The sequence below is a fragment of the Erpetoichthys calabaricus genome, chromosome 2 (genome assembly GCF_900747795.2).
Source record: "Erpetoichthys calabaricus chromosome 2, fErpCal1.3, whole genome shotgun sequence".
NCBI lineage: Eukaryota > Metazoa > Chordata > Cladistia > Polypteriformes > Polypteridae > Erpetoichthys > Erpetoichthys calabaricus.
Window position 1 is genome coordinate 59,188,331 of NC_041395.2, and position 17,766 is coordinate 59,206,096.

The window sequence follows — 17,766 nt, forward strand, 5'->3', positions numbered from 1 at the left end:
ACTTCATTCTCCTCCTCCTCCCTTCCTGCAAGCCAAAGATGTCAACTTAAATGGTGAGTACAGTATGAAATTGTTGTTTCTGGTAGGCTAGGCACTTTTTATAACTTTTTGGTTAGTACATTAGAAAAATTATTGGTGTTCTTGGTATATTATGCACATTATACAACCCTTTTTTATTAAAAAAAGTTAAGTAAGTGTTGCTGTGGGAGGTTCGGAACAAGGGCATTTCCATTATTTCTTATGGGAAAAATAGTCTTGACTTACAACCAACTTGAGTTACAACCAGCCCTCACGAACAAATTGAGTTCGTAAGTCATGGGTCCACTGTACACACACACACACACACACACACATACATATACACACACACACATTATAATGAAACTCACAGTACCATAAATATATTTTGCTATAAACAGAAATTTCATTAAAATATATATGGGGAAAAATACATATAGTTATGTGACCGAGGCTGCCGGCGATTCGTCAGGTCTAAAGGCAGCGGCAGAAGGACAGCTCCACAGCTGCTCTGCTGCGTCCGGTAAACACTAACCAAGGAAGGGCAAAGCAACTGGTTGTCCTCTGCAGGATCAGGGTTACCGCGTACCGTGCTTGTCACACAATGTTTAACATTTAATACCAGACTTTCATCTGCTCTTCCTTACACTCTCTTGATCTCTCTTCTCCAGACCGCGACAACCACAGTGGTGGTTCCGAGCCGGCTGATGTTCTTCTAATCTGAAGAAGGGAGCTAAAGTAAGACAGTCGCCTGTGCCGCGGTCCTAACAGCTCCTATTCTGAATGAAGATGTCTCGAGACTATACCAGCCTTATTTATAGAGTAATGAAGTACCCATTTTTTCCTTGAAAGCCTGGACTCATCTTCCTGTCTCTCATGCAACTCTGTGACCCAAGCTTGACACTATATGTATAAAAAAGTGCTGCTTAAACTGCAAAAAAAATTTATTTGAAAATGAGACACTCTTAGATAGATGTAACTTATTTTTTATACAAATATAGGTATGAACACAGAATGAAAACGAGATGTTAGATGTTCCTTTTTTTAAACAGAAAATACAGGAATGAAAATCCATCCGCTATATCCTACCTACAGGGTCACGGGGGTCTGCTGGAGCCAATCCCAGCCAACACAGGGTGCAAGGCAGGAAACAAACCCCGGGCAGGGCGCTAGCCCACCGCAGGGTGCACACACACACACACACACACACACACGGGACAATTTTAGGATCGCCAATGCACCTAACCTGCATGTCTTTGGACTGTGGGAGGAAACCGGAGCACCCGGAGGAAGCCCACGCAGACACGGGGAGAACATGCAAACTCCACGCAGGGAGGACCCGGGTCTCCTAACTGCGAGGCAGCAGCGCTACCCATCAAGCCACTGTACCGACCCACAGGAATAAAAATACAGGATGAAAACAAATCATTAGAAGAAGATGAAAGCGCGATTCCAAAATGCTTTCATCACGTCATTTTTCTTCATTCCGGAATCAACTTTTTCCAGGGTTGGACAGAAGGTACAGAACATGCCTGCCTTCTGTCATCAATGACAATGCGAGATCGCTGACAAATAAAAGGAATGAGCGCTCGACGTTGATCAGGAGCCCAAGGGAATACAAACTTGGAAGTCTCATGTACTTCACGCAGATGTGGCCTAGACCTGAAACACCACACTCGGCCACTGTATCACAGACTTATCTCACGTTCTGTGCAGAAAACATAGTTCCCACAAAGACTGTACCGTTTTCCCAACAACAAAACACGTATCACAGAAGAACTGAAAGCCCTTCTGAATAAAAAGTACGGAGCCTTCAGGTCTCCAGAAAAGGATGAAATCAAACGGGTGCACTCAGAACTTAGCAAGGAGCTCAATGAGCGGAAAACCTACCACAAGAGACAAACTTGAGCCACAAGTCACAGCCGAACAACGTGAAGGAAGTGTGGAACAAGATGAGGACTCTCACCGACTACAAACAGGCTATAAAACATGCAGAGGAAGGGAACAAGAACTGAGCTAATGAACTGAACCAGTTCTTCAACAGGTTTGACTTGTTCTTGTCAGTCCACCCTTGAAGAGGTTCTGGAATCCCAACTTCCATCTGCACCCTGCACGACCATCCCCTGCAATGACATCACACCTGTGCTTTCCAAACCACTTCCACTTCCTGGACTATCCGCCTCTGCAGATCAAGTGAGGAGAGTGCGGAGGATAATCTGCATGAACAAGGCTGCAGAGCCGGATGGAATCAGCCCCTGGGCGCTGAAAACATGTGCCAGCTAGGTCTTTCGCCGAGTTTGCAGAAGACTCCCCTGCTGTGGAAAACATCCTATGTAGTGCCCGCAGACAAAGAAAGGGCATTCCTGTATCCCAAAGACGTCAGACCACTTGCTCTTACTTACTTTGAGAGGATGGCCCTGAAACAGCTTGGACCCCTGGTCTCATAACATCTTTGATCCCTTGGGCCGATCAGACACATAGGTGTGTAGGATGCTCTGATCTACATGCTTTCACAGAGCCTACTGACCAGTCAGGATAATGATCTTTGATTGTTCCTTTGCCTTTAAACACCATTCTGCCTCATCAACTGGACAAAAGGCCTCCAAGCTTTACAGCCTAATGTCCCCTAGTCTCCTGGATGATGGACAACCTGACCAACTAAAAGCAGTTTCTGAGGCACAGGGACGATGCGTCAGGCTTGGTAATGGTGTTGTGTAATACTGGAGCACCTCATGGAACTGCTTGCTCTCTCCCTTCCGGTTTACCCTCCACACAACAGACTTCCAGTACAGTACCAGCACTTGCCACCTACAGGAATTTTCAGATGACTAAAATGGAGACGAATCGGACAGTACAGGAAGGGTGTGGAGAACTTCGTCTTGTGGTGCAGGGAGAACCACCTGCAACTCGACATCAGCAAGACAAAAAGAGGTTGCCGGTGGATTTCCAGCATGCCAAAAGAGCCTCTGGGACTAGTCACCATTCGGGGGCTGGGTTTTGGGTGGATGCAGCGCAGAGCGACAAGTACCTGGGGGTTCATAAAAAACAGCAAACTGGACTGGTCTGACAACACGGAGGCACTGTACTTCCTTAGGAGACTCTGCTCTTTTGATGTATGCAGCAAGTGCTGGAAAGCAGCCCTCCTAGGGAAGCAACGTGAGCTCAAAAGATGCAGAATGCATGAATATACTTATTGGGAAAACCTGCCCATCACAGGGCTAACCCCTGGACCTATTGGGAGCTGTTGTGAAAAAGAGGATGGTGGCAAAATTGGAAGGCCACCATGAAAAATCCCCCCAACCTTCCCCTCTTGGGGCACTTTTAACCACGGGCTCATTCCTCCACAGTGTGCGAAGAAGCGCCTATGGGGATCTTTTCTGCCTGCTGCTACCAGTCAATTTAATGCTTCCCGACCGACACTCCAAACTAAATGTTGAAACTCTTAAGTCAATTTTGCAAATAATGTCCAATATACATTTACGTATTGATTTGATTTATTGCACAGTGGGGGAAATAAGCATTTGAACACCTGAAGAATTTGTAAGTTTGCTCACTTACAAAGAAATGAACAGTCTATAAATTTTTTTGGAAGTTTCATTTTAATGGAGAGAGACAGAATATCAACCAAAAATCCAGAAAAAAAAAACATTATATAAAAGTTCCAAACTGATTTGAAGGTCCTCGAGAGAAATAAGTATTTCATCCCCTATAACCCCAGCCGGAAATTCTGGATCCCACAGATTGGCTGTGTGCCCATGTTGGACACAGATTACAATCAATCGATCAATCAATCAATTACAGATACTCCTGATCACAACTTGTTACGTGTATAAAGCACACTTGTCCACAGAATCAATTTCTTCCATTCCAACCTCTCCACCACGATGTACAAGATCAAAGAGCTGTCAATGACAAGATCGTAGACCTGCACAAGGCTGGAATGGGCTACAAGACCGTCAGCAACCACCTAGGTGAGAAGACGACAACTGTCGGTGCGATTATTCGGAGGTGGAAGAAATACAGAATGACCATCAATCGCACTCGGTCTGGAGCTCCATGCAAGAGCTTGCCTCACGGGGTGAGGATGATCATGAGAAAGGTGAGGGATCAGCCCAAAACTACACGGGAGGATTGGGGCCGCAGTCGCCAACAACACCATTGGTAACGCACTATGCTGTAATGGATTGAAATCTTGCAGAGCCCACAAGGTCTCCTTGCTCAAGGCGGCACACGTACAGGTCCGTCTTAAGTTTGCCTGTGAACATCCGGACCGAGCAATCAGAAAAGATTGAATAAATGATTACATTAAATTCATTAGAAGAAACAGACAAGGGAATATGTAAAAAGGCTCAAAGAAAATTACAAGGGAAGAAAATGAGAAACGCAGAAAAGAAAATTGACCCTTAAATAAAGAGTGGATAAAAATTAAGGCAATTTCATTATGCAGGACCACAGACATCTGCAGAAATAATATAGATCAAGCAGCGTACAGACCAAGGACCTTCATGTATAAAACCTCATTTAGATTCCATACTAAAAATCGTCTCACGGTGGATTCATTTCAATTAAAAAAAAAAAAAAAACACCACCAGAAGCTGCATCAAGTTCGTTTATACATCTCAAAGAAGCTTAAAACTGAGTATGTGCACGCGATTTGAGCTATTCACCTTCACCTCCCTACTAGTAACCACACATGGCCTTAATAACGTCCGTTTTGAACATCCCTACTGTGACAAGGTCAAGTACCTGGCTGTGCACGTTTTACAATAATTGCTAGTTTTAATTATGCTCGGGATGTGGCGTAGGTGAGCGGTAAAAAAGTGGAGCGGCTACTGGGTGCAGGTGGGGTATTGGCTTAGTATTCATGTGCGGGGTGTGCAGCATTAGCACCCTGGGGTTTGTGGCTATGCCACCTGCACCCGCAGATGCGGTTTAAAAATGAGTTGAGCAGGGTGTGGAGGGGAGGCTTTGAAAGGAAACCATGAGGCAAGGACATGAGGGTGAAGAGAGATGCGAGGAGGCAGTGTGGAACCCCGGTGTGGGAAGCCCAGACCTAATTGCCATATAAATGTGCCTGAGTGATGTCTTTTCTTGAAAACTATGGGCGAACGGAGGAAATGAAACCTCAGTGAATGTGAACTTGAGGGATTATTGCCGTTTGGCTGAGTTTAAGGTGTGGCCAGGGGGCCCTATTATTTCCCACCAACACGCGGATGCTCTGTGCTACTATAAAATAGGTCTCAAATAAAGGGTATGTTTCCCCTCGGTTTTTCAGAACAGTTGTCCGGGGGGCCGTTCCTGCCTGCAACCGATACTTGCTGGGATTGGCTCCAGTTTCCACATGCCCTAGATAAACTGGGTTTAGAGGATGGATGGATGGATCAACGAATACAATAATCCGTCCTGCCCAACGCAACTCTCACTTGCATCCTTAAAACAGATGGAGAAATACTCTGTCCAGTTTCAATCACGGCTTAGCTCACTGTTTCAGATTTACCCTGAGAGAGAGGTAATTTCAACTTGAACATAATGTACACAGTATTGTCCTCTTTTACACGCCTGATAGATGCTCCATTCGGCAAACAGATCCGTCGGTGGGAGCGACTGAAACGGAAATATCCGTCTCTCTGATGAAGAAAATAACAGAAAACGCTCCAACTTTCAAATCCGTTAAAGCTGCTCCCGACCGTTATGCTACGTTTACATTTTCTAATTTCGTAAAAGAGGAAAGTGTTTATTTTGCCACAATTCAAACGTAGACAAACAAACAACACAATGATCTCTGTCATTTAACCATTTTTAATATCGTTTGTGTCCTTTTTCGAGATGAAGAGCGACTTATAAGCCAATGTAGACGTCCTGGAGTTACCCTCTTGGAGATGTGTGAAGAACTGAAACCTACAAATCACGCAACCTTTGTTCTGTTGCAAGTTTGGAACAACTGGGGGGTTTAGAGGATGGATGGGCGGGCGGACAGACGCCAGAATCCGTAAATTTAAGCCAAGTTGCACGCAAAGTTCGTGTTTTAATCAACACTGACTGTCGCGTAAGAAATGATTCACGCACAATTCCGCATGTATGCAAGTTTTACACGTAGTCCCAGGAAAACAAATACAAGATCAGGTTTTCACCTCAAGAACAATAACTGAGAAAAAGATTGGCTGGCTAAAAATGAAGTATAATATTGAGATAAAAGCAGTGTTTGGTGCAGAAGCACAAAGCTAAAAATGAGAAGCACAGGGCGCAATGGAAGTGCCAGAAAAATGAAAATGGGCCTTTTAAAGCATTAGGCAAAAATCTATAGGAAAGGTACGATTAGAGTGGCAAACATCAGAGCAAAGGAATAAGGAAAGGTGCATTAAACGTGGAGATAGCCCAAGTCCTCTATAATTTGTGATATATGTGGATTTAATAATTAGCACGGCTTGGGCATATTCCAAATTAAAGCGTTGATCCAGGATCTGATATGTGCGGATATTACAGTGATTCTAATAAGTGAGCAACAGTTACAAAAGGAAACTAATAGCTTGGAAGAGCAAGCTGGCAGCATGGAAGAAGAAGAAGAAGAAAAAAAAAAAAAACACACAGAGAAAAGGAAAGTAACGGAAATAACAAGGGAGAAACTGCAAATGTGCAAATCCATAGAGGGAAAACAACTACAAAATGTGTCAAGATATGAATACCTGAGAGCAACAATAAGCGAAGAGGGAAAAAGACAGATGAAAAACGAGAAACAGAATATGTTTATTCTGTGAAATTAACATCATCCTAATTTGGGGGGAGAAATAAGTACAAAAGCGAATTTGAGTCCATATAAAACGATACATGTGCCAACAATAGAATATGCTGCAAAATCTTGAGCAATACTGGATGAATAAAGATCTAAATTAACAGCAGTTGAAATGAAGTATTTAAGAGGAGTGGCAGGTTAAAGCAAAAAGACAGGATAAGAAATAAAAGAATCTGTGAAGAACTGGAAATGCAACCACTGGTGGAAATCATGGGAAATAAAACGGCCACAGTGGTATGGTACATGGGGAAGAATGAAACAAGGTAGCCCAAAAAGGTGTTCGCGATAGAGTGGGAAGGAAAAGGACCTATAGGAACGACCTAGAAGGGTATGGGAAGAAAACAACAAAGCAGCAGCCAGATGACGATCATGGCAAAAGGCAGATAGAATTAGACATAATCAATGGCTCAAGACTCCAACACCGTGAGCGATGATGGGTAAAGACAGAAAGCATCAAAACGTCAAGCAAGAAATGGGATTTGCAGAAACTATTCCTGGACAGAACGTCAGTGCTTCTTGCATATACACTTCATATGAGTAGCCTATATACGGAGGTTGCTGCCCATGACAAGACGCACTTCTAGGACTAGGCTCTGCAAAAAGAAGCGCAAGTTCCTTTTACTATAGCTGATGAAATATCACTAAATACAATGCATTTGAACATTCCTCCTACACTTTTCTCGCATGTTCCCTGGTGCTGTGGCTTGGGGACAGGTCATACGCGGTAGCTCGCCACTTGCACTGTCTGCAACTCGCTGGCTGGAGCGGCTCAGCATGAATAAACGGACTGACTGCACGTCAGAAGCGCAGGCGTTTAAAACGGAGCTCACAAAATACCATCAAAGAGAAACTTTGTTGCGATATTGTTGCAGCGACAACATAAATTATAAAGAAACCTCGTTAGAGTCACGGCGGAAGTTAAAATATTGTACCTTTTGCAGAGATGCAATCGACAACTTCTGAAAAGGCGGAGAAGGGTCTGACTGGCCGCAGCCACAGAAGCGGGTGGTGGGGCGCCAGGCTAGACAGTAAACACGTGACATTTGTGTCGCCGACTTTACTCGTCAGAACGCTAGACAGGAAACACGTGGCCTCCACACCAACACATTTGTGTCACTTACTTTACATGTAAGGCGCGTTATTTGAACCAGATAACCTTCCACAACACCCCTGATTTCAACCACAGTGCAACCGAACGTATCAGGTAACATCGCTACAGTAAAATACAAAGCGACAAGGTGATGATGCTCCGATTTGGAGCGTGGAGGTCCGCCCAGACACGGCGATCAGGTGACGCCGATGTCACGTGACTCTGACGCCACCAAAGGGGGACGCCTAAAGCAGCCTAACGAGTCGGGCCGCGATGACGAGTTTGTCACCTTCGGAAAACGAGTTTCTACTGGTTGTCCGAACCGAAAGTCGCATATCATTTGCATCCACCCTAAAAAGACTTGTGAAAACTAGAATATCTAACAGTCATCAAACGATTCCCTTTAGCAAATGTGGTTAATATCGACATCATATTGTACTTCGGATTACAATGTTTATGTTACCGGTACTTTGCAGGAAGAAAACATAACTAAAAATGAATAGACTCTGTTGCGTGATTTTTTTGTCGCGCTACCCGAAAGAGAGAAATGTACCCTGGGGATGGGGCATAAATACCGGTCAGTTTACACTTTAAAAACGTGCTCGCTTCGGCAGCACATATACTAAAATTGGAACGATACAGAGAAGATTAGCATGGCCCCTGCGCAAGGATGACACGCAAATTCGTGAAGCGTTCCATATTTTTCGTTATAATATTAATCAATTTGATCAACTTTAAAAAGATCCGAGGCGAAAACTCATTTTCTGGAATGAAAACACTTCATGGACGCCATCTTGGCCATGTGACCGGAAGACTACCGGCATCCCTCGCGCCGACGTCACATGCCGCTCTAGCGGCCATTGCTGTCTCGCGTTTTCCAACACTACTCCTTGCAGCAGGCAGAGGTGGAAAATGTTACTCGAGAAGTGTTACCACATAGACGAAAGTTTACTCAAGTAAAAGTATCTGACACGGAAACTATTCAAGCAAAAGTAGAAAAACAGTCCTGGTTAAATTACTCAAGTTAAAGTATGATTTAGTTACTTTAGAAAAATAACTTCGTGGGGGATACATTGAACATATTCGATGCATCGCGGCTTATTTTGCGTGTAGGCCAAATTGTCGCTTTTTTTTTTTTTACACCTTTGAACCCGGCAAGTCGTTTTTTGGGGCCCGCCTATCTATCGCTAACCCCGCCAGCCTGAAAAACGGTCTGCGCATATCTGTTACGCAACTCTGCTCTCTAAATCTTGCAGTCCGCTGTCTTTGAGAGGCATGTTCTCGAAAGGCCGTTACACTCTCTGAAGTCATAATCTGGCTGAACGGAATACCCAGCCTTCGCTATTTCAGTCTACTCAGATCTTATACCGCTGTCTAGTTACGCTATTTTTGTTAGCTGCGGGACAGTTTTAGTTTTTCCCTCGTAGGTTTCAAGATGCTTAATTGTGTTAGGGTCAGCACCGACCCGTTTTACTTTTTAAATGCATAAAACTACTACCTAATTTTGTTTATTGCATCAAGGCTTTTTGACTTAGTCAGGAATATGTATTTAATTAAAATAAAAAAAAAACCAATTGTACTAAATTATAAAATGCTCTGGTGAAAATTTGGGCAGCCTGTGATGCAAAAACCAGCTATGCATGGAATCTGCAGATTTACACAGGCAAACATGCAAGTGGCATTCCTGAGAAAAATCAAGGAAAACGTGTAGTCCTCGATATGACTACTGGACTGCGGGGTCACAATATCACGTGACAATTTCTTTACCAGCTATGACCTTGGACAAGAACTTCTCAGGTGGAACCTTACCATGGTGGGCACAGTAAAAAAAAATAAACCTGAGCTGCCTGCCGAAATTTTGCAGGTGAAGGACAGGGCTCCACTTTCTTCAAAATTTGCTTTTACAGACACCACCACGGTTGTTTCATACTGTCCAAAAAAACACCGGAGTGTGATACTTATGTCCACTTTTCAGAAAGACGCAGCTGTGTCATCAGCAAGTGACAAAAAGCCCATAATTATCTTGGACTATAATAAAAACAAAGGTGGAGTGGACAACCTGGACAAGCTGACTGCCACCTACACTTGACAGAGAATGACCAGGCGATGGCCAATGGTTGTGTTTTATAACATTCTAGATGTGTCTGCATACAATGCATTTGTGTTGTGGACCCACATTCACCTAGGGTGGAACTCAACCAGAAAAAACAAGCGGAGAATGTTTCTTGAGGTGTTAGGAAGTTCCCTTGTCAAGGCACACATTGAGCGAAGGGAACGGGTGCCCCGGGACCCAGCCACTGCAGCCTTGGTCAGACAGCTGCAGAGCTCACGTAGCACTCCTTCCACACCATCAGCAACACAAAGAGCATCAGTGCCAGCATCCTCTTCGGCCAGCACTGCCTCATATCAACCTACACAGCCACAGCCACAACCCCACTGAGGCCACCTGATTCTAAAAGAAAGAGGTGTCAGGTCTGCCCTAGCAATAAAGACAGAAAGACAAACGTACTCTGCTTCTACTGCAAAAAATATATTTGCAAAGAACACACTAAAAGTGTCACTTTTTGCCACACATGCATGTTCTTGCACACAAAGACGTTTTTTGGAACTAGTGCCTCATTTCTATTGGTTTGATTTGCTTGATTGTTCGTTGTTTGTTTGACCTTGCAAATCCACATTTTGAGATTTACTTGTTTAGCTTTCCATTTATATTAAAGTTATTTTTGAAAATACTTTTTTGCCTTTTTCTTTGAAATAAATATATATGGGTCAAATTTGACCCGGAACACCATAGATGTTACTATAGTAATTAGTACTATAATAAAAAGTACATATAACAAATTTACTTAAGAGATGGGTTCTAATACCCCTCAGTAATAGTCAGGTAACATAACAACCTTTTATTTATTTAAATAATTCTCTTGAGGTTCATTTAATCATTTTTTAAAATTGAAAACGAGAGGTATGCTGTTAAAGTAAAAGCTCATGAGGTCACAGCAGAAATATTAAAAACATTCTTTTAATGGACAAGGAAGCGTAACAAAGTAACCAAGACGTAAGGAAAAAAATTGGATGATAAATAATTGTTTTGAGGGTAATATGGCTGATTAAAGACACGGGTCAAAACCGACCCGTTAACATAAGAGGAAGGTTAAGAGAAGTACAAGCAGGCAAATGGAGAATTTGCTCTTCTGCCCCACGGGGGGTTTATTTCCTCCCTGAGCTCACCTTAGGACATGTGCGTTACAATGTGACAGGTGTCGCCCTGTCAAACTCACCACCCTGCGGGGAGACAAATCGGGAGGCAGTGAAAATAATGCTTGTGTTCTTGTGCATTGCTTCTGGCACTGTAAACTGCTTTTGAATCGTATCACTCAAAAGTGCAATTTTGGCGGTAGGTCCTTATGGAAGGTAGAAAATGACGAAGGCTGCGGGAGTTAAAGTGATACAGCTTGTTCTACAGTATCAATCTGCTGTTACAACATTGTGGCTTATCATCATATTACCATGATATGATAAACTTTTACTTTTTATAAATCAAAATATTTGGTTTTCAAAATAGTTAAACAAATGCTGGCGAGGCTAGAGTTATAGTGCGAAACGCTGGGAGAGCAGGGTTCAAAGGGTTAAGGTGGCGGCGTGCGTTTCGCTTCTGCCCCTCTTGCAGACACAAAGTGGAAAAAGACTCGCATACAGTGGCATGCAAAAGCGTGGGCACCCCTGCTTAAAATGTCTGTTACTGTGAATAGTTGCGTGAGCAGAAGATGAACTGATCATCAAATGACAAAGTTAAAGATAACACATTTCTTCAATGTTTAAGCAAGACTGCATGGCTATTTACATCACAAGTACAAAATACCAAAAAATTGAAAAGGGCCTGAAGAAATGGTTTGGGCACCCGACATGGTCAGTACTTAATAACACCACCTTTGGCAAGTATCACAGCTTGCGAACGCTTTTTGCAGCCAGCTAAGAATCTTTCAGTTCTTACTTGGGGTATTTTCCCCTCATTCGTCCTTGCATGCACTACTCTTTTGAGATCTATCCACACATTTTCAATGACGTTTAAGGTCGAGGTACTGTAAGGGCAATGGCAAAACTGTCGGCTTGCGCCTCTTGAGCCATTCCATTGTAGATTTTGAGGTGTGTTTCAGATCATTATCCCTTTTTAACTTCAACTTTTTTTTTTTTTTTTTACAGATGGTGTGATGTTTGCTTCCAGAATTTGCTGGTATTTATTTGAATCCATTTTCCCTCCAGCAATGACATGTTCCCTGTGCCACTTGGCGGCAGGACAAGCCCAAAGCATGATTGATCCATCCCCATGCTCATTGTTGGAGAGGTGTTCTTTTCCTGGAATTTGGTACCCTTTTTTTCTCCAAACATACAGTACCTTTGCACACTGTGGCCACAAAGTTCTATTTTGACTTCATCAGTCGACATGAATTGTACAAAACAAAAAAACAATACAGTTATCTTGCATAAAATGCTGAAAAGAAATGTGTCATCTTTAACTTTATGCCTTTTGGTGATCAGTTCATCTTCTGCTCACTTAACTATTCACAGTAACAGACATTTTAAGCAAGGGTGCCAAAACTTTTGCATGCCACTGTATATACGTCACACACACTCACCCACCCATCCAGACCATGCTCCTGTGTGAATGCAAGTGACGCATATAGGTGAGATGCGCGTGTTTGTATCTGGGGTGTGAAAGAGTCTGGTGAGAGCGAAATTAGTGAAGTGCAAAAGCGAATTTTGTTGTCGAGTTTGGAATAATGGAGGCGGACAAATTGGTTCAGGGAAAACAGCACAAAATAATTGTTGAAAAGATACATAACATTTCCTGTTTAATGAAATGTGACGTGACTGTTAACGTTCTGCAGAGTGGGTTGCCACAGTGAAATGACCTATTGTCACAAACATTATGCACAAAAAGTACACTTTATAATTTGTTGCATTGAAATGTTTCTTATTGTGTGTAATTAACAGCTTCGAAAAAATACAATTTAGTTACATTTACCGATTATTATGAGAAGTCAATCAAAATTACACCTTTTACTGGCTAGCTTAAAAGGCAACTCAGGCCCCTTCTTCAGGCCTGATTATCACAAAATGCTAAACCTAGACCGGCTTCACCCTGCGTTGGTATTTTAACCTACTGTATTAACAAGCAGTCACCGATTGCTTCTAAAAACTCCTACTCTTATGCTCTGCTGCTCGCAAAATTATCCCAGTTAATATTCGGGTACTTAAAAGTCCACCATGACTACAATATCTGTAATGCACTCCTGACTTAAGGACTCTTTCCTAATGCTTTCCAGACAAAGCCACATGTCCTCACTAAGATGGTACTCATCCACCAACTAAAGAGGACTTGCGTTTAAATTCTGCTTGACAAAAACAAAACCCCACCTCCTTTTCCTAAAATGTGCATCCCTCTATGCTATACTCATCCGCATCTTTGTTATTCAGCCAGGTTTCTGTTATTGATATAATATCATAATTCTGCTCTGCTACATACTGTACAACTCCAACTCACTTTTTTTTTTTTTGATAGTTCTAGCATTAAGGCGTGTTACTTTTATTCTGTTACTCATTTTACTTTTGCATTTCAATGTTGGGTTAGAATTTACTGTACATTACTACGCGTGTTTATTTTTACACTATTGTCTGTTCCTTCGTGTACATTTCTAAACCTGGCCTATCCTAAACTCCCTGCCCCCACAAACCCTAGTTTAAACAATCCTTGGCTAACCTACTCGTATGCCTTCCCAACACACTGGTGCCCCTCTAGTTCAGATGTAACCTGTCGTGGCACAACAGGTCCCATCTGTTCCAAAAGGAGTCCCAATGGCCCATAAATCTATGCCCTTCTACCCTACACCAAGATGTGAGCCACGTGTTTAGCCTTTGAATCTCCTCATCTTACATGGACAGGTGTGTGGCATAGGCAGAACTTCAAAGACTACCTTGTTTGTCAGTTCTGCTCCTCAGGCTGGCACATAACTTTAAATTTGGAACGCAGAACTGACAGAGTACCCTTATGTATGTCATTTGTTCCAACATGGACAATGACAACTGGATCCACCCCTGCTCTGGCCAAGAGCCTATCAACTCTTTCGGGGAGGTCTCCCACCTGTGCCCCTGGAAGGCAACACTCCATGAGAGAGACTGTGTCTCTGGAGCAAAACTTGCGCTTCAATCCCCCGAACACACAGAGTCCCCAACTATCACTACCTCTCTTTCTGGGAACTGGTTTTGAAGGGGCCTGTTGGGGCTCCTCATGCCTGCCTACCACCTCGAAGTTAACTTTACCTCTGTCTGTTCTCCTACCTTTGCGCTTCTCTTATTCCCTACTTAAAAAGCTTTCCACTCGCGCCATTTGTATTCCTTCGTATTTGTTAACCTTTATACAGCCAAGGTCTTAACTGCTCTACTTTCCTGACCGCTACAAAGCTATCCAACCTAGAAAAACTGATTATCCACCGTTAGTTCATTTCTTATTGTTTTGTCTGCTCCAACAGCCACTTGTGCCTGAACAGTGCCTCAGCACGTTTCTGTTACTTACTACAACACCAGTTGAGATGCCAGTGTCAGCCACTGCTGCTTACTGTACTCCCTCACCAACTCTAGTTTGAATACAAATAACAAGTACAACTAACAAGTAACTTTTCCAAATGTTCCCCAAAACACTCAGCTGCTTTTGGTCCTGTGTGGGCGAAAAGAAACAAAAAAGCCCCTCTAAAGGTGGGGGGGCCTTTAAAAATTGCTGCACGGCTCCTTAGCGGCAACTAAAACCCAACATTTTTAGGAACAAAATGTATTTTTAATTAACTTTCACACCAGAGAAAACAAAGTCGCTTCTCCTTCTTTTGCAAGGATGACATCAGTATAAACCAGCAAGCCCGCAAATCCAAGAATGGCAATCACCTCATGGAGGGTGGGTGCGTCCTGGGAAATGTCATTTAATTAAATAAACATATTGGTACTAAAGCGGTTTCTTTTTGGAGCTGTGACTCATGTGGTTGTGGTGTTTCAGAAGCGCGTTGTAGGCGCCTTGTTTCCATCAGGACGTAAATGCATGACAATATCGCGGTGAAACGGAGGCTCACCGTCATCACTTTGAAACACAATTGCCACTTCATTAACGATGGGAACATTGTATCGTCTCGGATCCTGTTCTTTGTCCTTTATTAGCACTAAGGCAACTGTAGTTGGTGCCACACCGTCCGCCTCTGCTTTTGTATTGGCTTCTCTTTCAACCTCATGTAGCATTTTTATAGAGTTTGCTAATGGGTGATTGTTTATGACTTCAGCTAAGTTTCTCATTATTAGCTCTGTGGTTGATATACTGCGTCATCTAGATGTAACACGTACATTTGGGCACATTTGCGGTGGTGATTTGGCTCAGGGTGCACTGTTCCAATCCGATGCAATATTTGTCAACACACGCGAAAGCAGTATGGGCCATTACCAGGGGGGGAGCCGGTGCGTGATGAAATATCATGGAGGGTGGGTGCGTCCTGGGACAGTTCATTTCAACACGCTTCTGTTATTGTTTTTCTTCATGCAGTCTCGTTTTTGTTTTTTTATGGCTGTGTTGTCGTATATGCGGTGGTGTGGCCGGTTGCGTCCGGGCGGCTGTACAACCTGGCGTGCACGCTTTACCTCAGGTTTAGTTCACAGGTCGTAGGCATGGAAAAGTTTCCATTTAATTCAATAACCCCATTTGAACTAAAGTGGTTTCTTTGTGTGGGCGCCTTCGTTCATTGTTTTTATCCATGTTGTTTGGGTGCCACCTACTGACTCTGGGAAGCCGCTGCGTTTGACTCTGGACTCTGGGGTGGGCGCCATGGCCGCAGTGCGCATTCATGCGTTTGACTCTGGGGCGGGCGCCAAGGCCGCAGTGCGCATGCGCCTCGGTGCGTCCGCCGTGCATAAATTAACTGTGGTTTAGTAAGATAGATTGGTTTCATGAACTGTAAACTCAGTTGAGAACCTTACATACAAAACTGCAACTGTCAACTATTCTATTAAACATGAAAAATTAACGGATTAAATAATAAAATTCCAAACACAGAACTGAAGGATCCAGCATCATCTATTTGCATCTTTCTTCTGGTTTTCAACATATGAAGACATGTTCATTTTTAAAGCAAAATCCAAACAAGCTACAGTGGTTTCAAAAAGTAATTGTTATTCGTCTACTTCATCAACCGCAAATACTCCCCCTCCCCGGAATGAGATTTACACTCGGGTCCACAAGTATTTGGGCCGTGACACGATTTTCATAATTTTGGCTCTGTAAGCCACCAGAATGGATTTGAAATAAAGCAATCATTACACTGCATCCGGAAAGTATTCACAGCGCATCACTTTTTCCACATTTTGTTATGTTACAGCCTTATTCCAAAATGGATTAAATTCATTTTTTTTCCTCAGAATTCTACACACAACACTCCATAATGACAATGTGAAAAAAGTTTACTTGCAAATTTATTAAAAATAAAAAAATTGAGAAAGCACATGTACATAAGTATTCACAGCCTTTGCCATGAAGCTCAAAATTGAGCTCCGGTGCATCCTGTTTCCCCCGATCATCCTTGAGATGTTTCTGGAGCTTAATTGGAGTCCACCTGTGGTAAATTCAGTTGATTGGACATGATTTGGAAAGGCACACACCTGTCTATATAAGGTCCCACAGTTGGCAGTTCATGTCAGAGCTCAAACCAAGCATGAAGTCAAAGGAATTGTCTGTAGACTTCCGAGACAGGATTGTCTCGAGGCACAAATCTGGGGAAGGTTACAGAAAAATTTCTGCTGCTTTGAAGGTCCCAATGAGCACAGTGGCCTCCATCACCCGTAAGTGGAAGAAGTTCGAAACCACCAGCACTCTTCCTAGAGCTGACCGGCCATCCAAACTGAGCGATCGGGGGAGAAGGGCTTAAGTCAGTGAGGAGACCAAGAACCCGATGGTCACTCTGTCACAAGCTCCAGGGGTCCTCTGTGGAGAGAGGAGAACCTTCCAGAAGGACAACCATCTCTGCAGCAATCCACCAATCAGGCCTGTATGGTAGAGTGGCCAGACAGAAGCTACTCCTTAGTAAAAGGCACATGGCAGCCCGCCTGGAGTTTGCCAAAAGGCATCTGAAGGACTCTCAGACCATGAGGAAGAAAATTCTCTGGTCTGATGAGACAAAGATTGAACTCTTTGGTGTGAATGCCAGGCGTCACTTTTGGAGGAAACCAGGCACCGCTCATCACCAGGCCAATACCATCCCTACAGTGAAGCATGGTGGTGGCAGCATCATGCTGTGGGGATGTTTTTCAGCGGCAGGAACTGGGAGACTAGTCAGGATAAAGGGAAACATGACTGCAGCAATGTACTGAGAAAAGCGCTATATAAATGTAATGAATTATTATTATTATTACAGAGACATCCTGGATGAAAACCTGCTCCAGAGCGCTCTTGACCTCAGACTGGGGCGACGGTTCATCTTTCAGCAGGACAACGACCCTAAGCACACAGCCAAGAAATCAATGGAGTGGCTTCAGGACAACTCTGTGAATGTCCTTGAGTGGCCCAGCCAGAGCCCAGACTTGAATCCGATTGAACATCTCTGGAGAGATCTTAAAATGGCTGTGCACTGACGCTTCCCATCCAACATGATGGAGCTTGAGAGGTGCTGCAAAGAGGAATGGGTGAAACTGGCCAAGGATAGGTGTGCCAAGCTAGTGGCATCATATTCAAAAAGACTTGAGGCTGTAATTGCTGCCAAAGGTACATCGACAGAGTATTGAGCAAAGGCTGTGAATACTTATGTACATGTGATTTCTCCGTTTTTTATTTTTAATAAATTTGCAA

General features: G+C 43.3%; 1 long non-coding RNA gene and 1 other non-coding gene across 2 annotated transcripts in view; one reads left to right on the forward strand and one right to left on the reverse strand.

The window, feature by feature from the left end:
• LOC114645916 (uncharacterized) overlaps positions 1–7,845 on the reverse strand; it is a 32,960-nt gene extending 25,115 nt beyond the window's left edge. Inside the window, exon 1 of the long non-coding RNA XR_003715225.2 lies at positions 7,741–7,845. This is a non-coding gene — a long non-coding RNA (uncharacterized LOC114645916). The remainder of the gene's footprint in view (positions 1–7,740) is intronic.
• Positions 7,846–8,496: 651 nt separating this feature from the next.
• On the forward strand, positions 8,497–8,603 carry LOC114647457 (U6 spliceosomal RNA). Its single transcript, XR_003715519.1, has one exon. It is a non-coding gene; the product is annotated as a U6 spliceosomal RNA (small nuclear RNA).
• Positions 8,604–17,766: the final 9,163 nt, after the last annotated feature.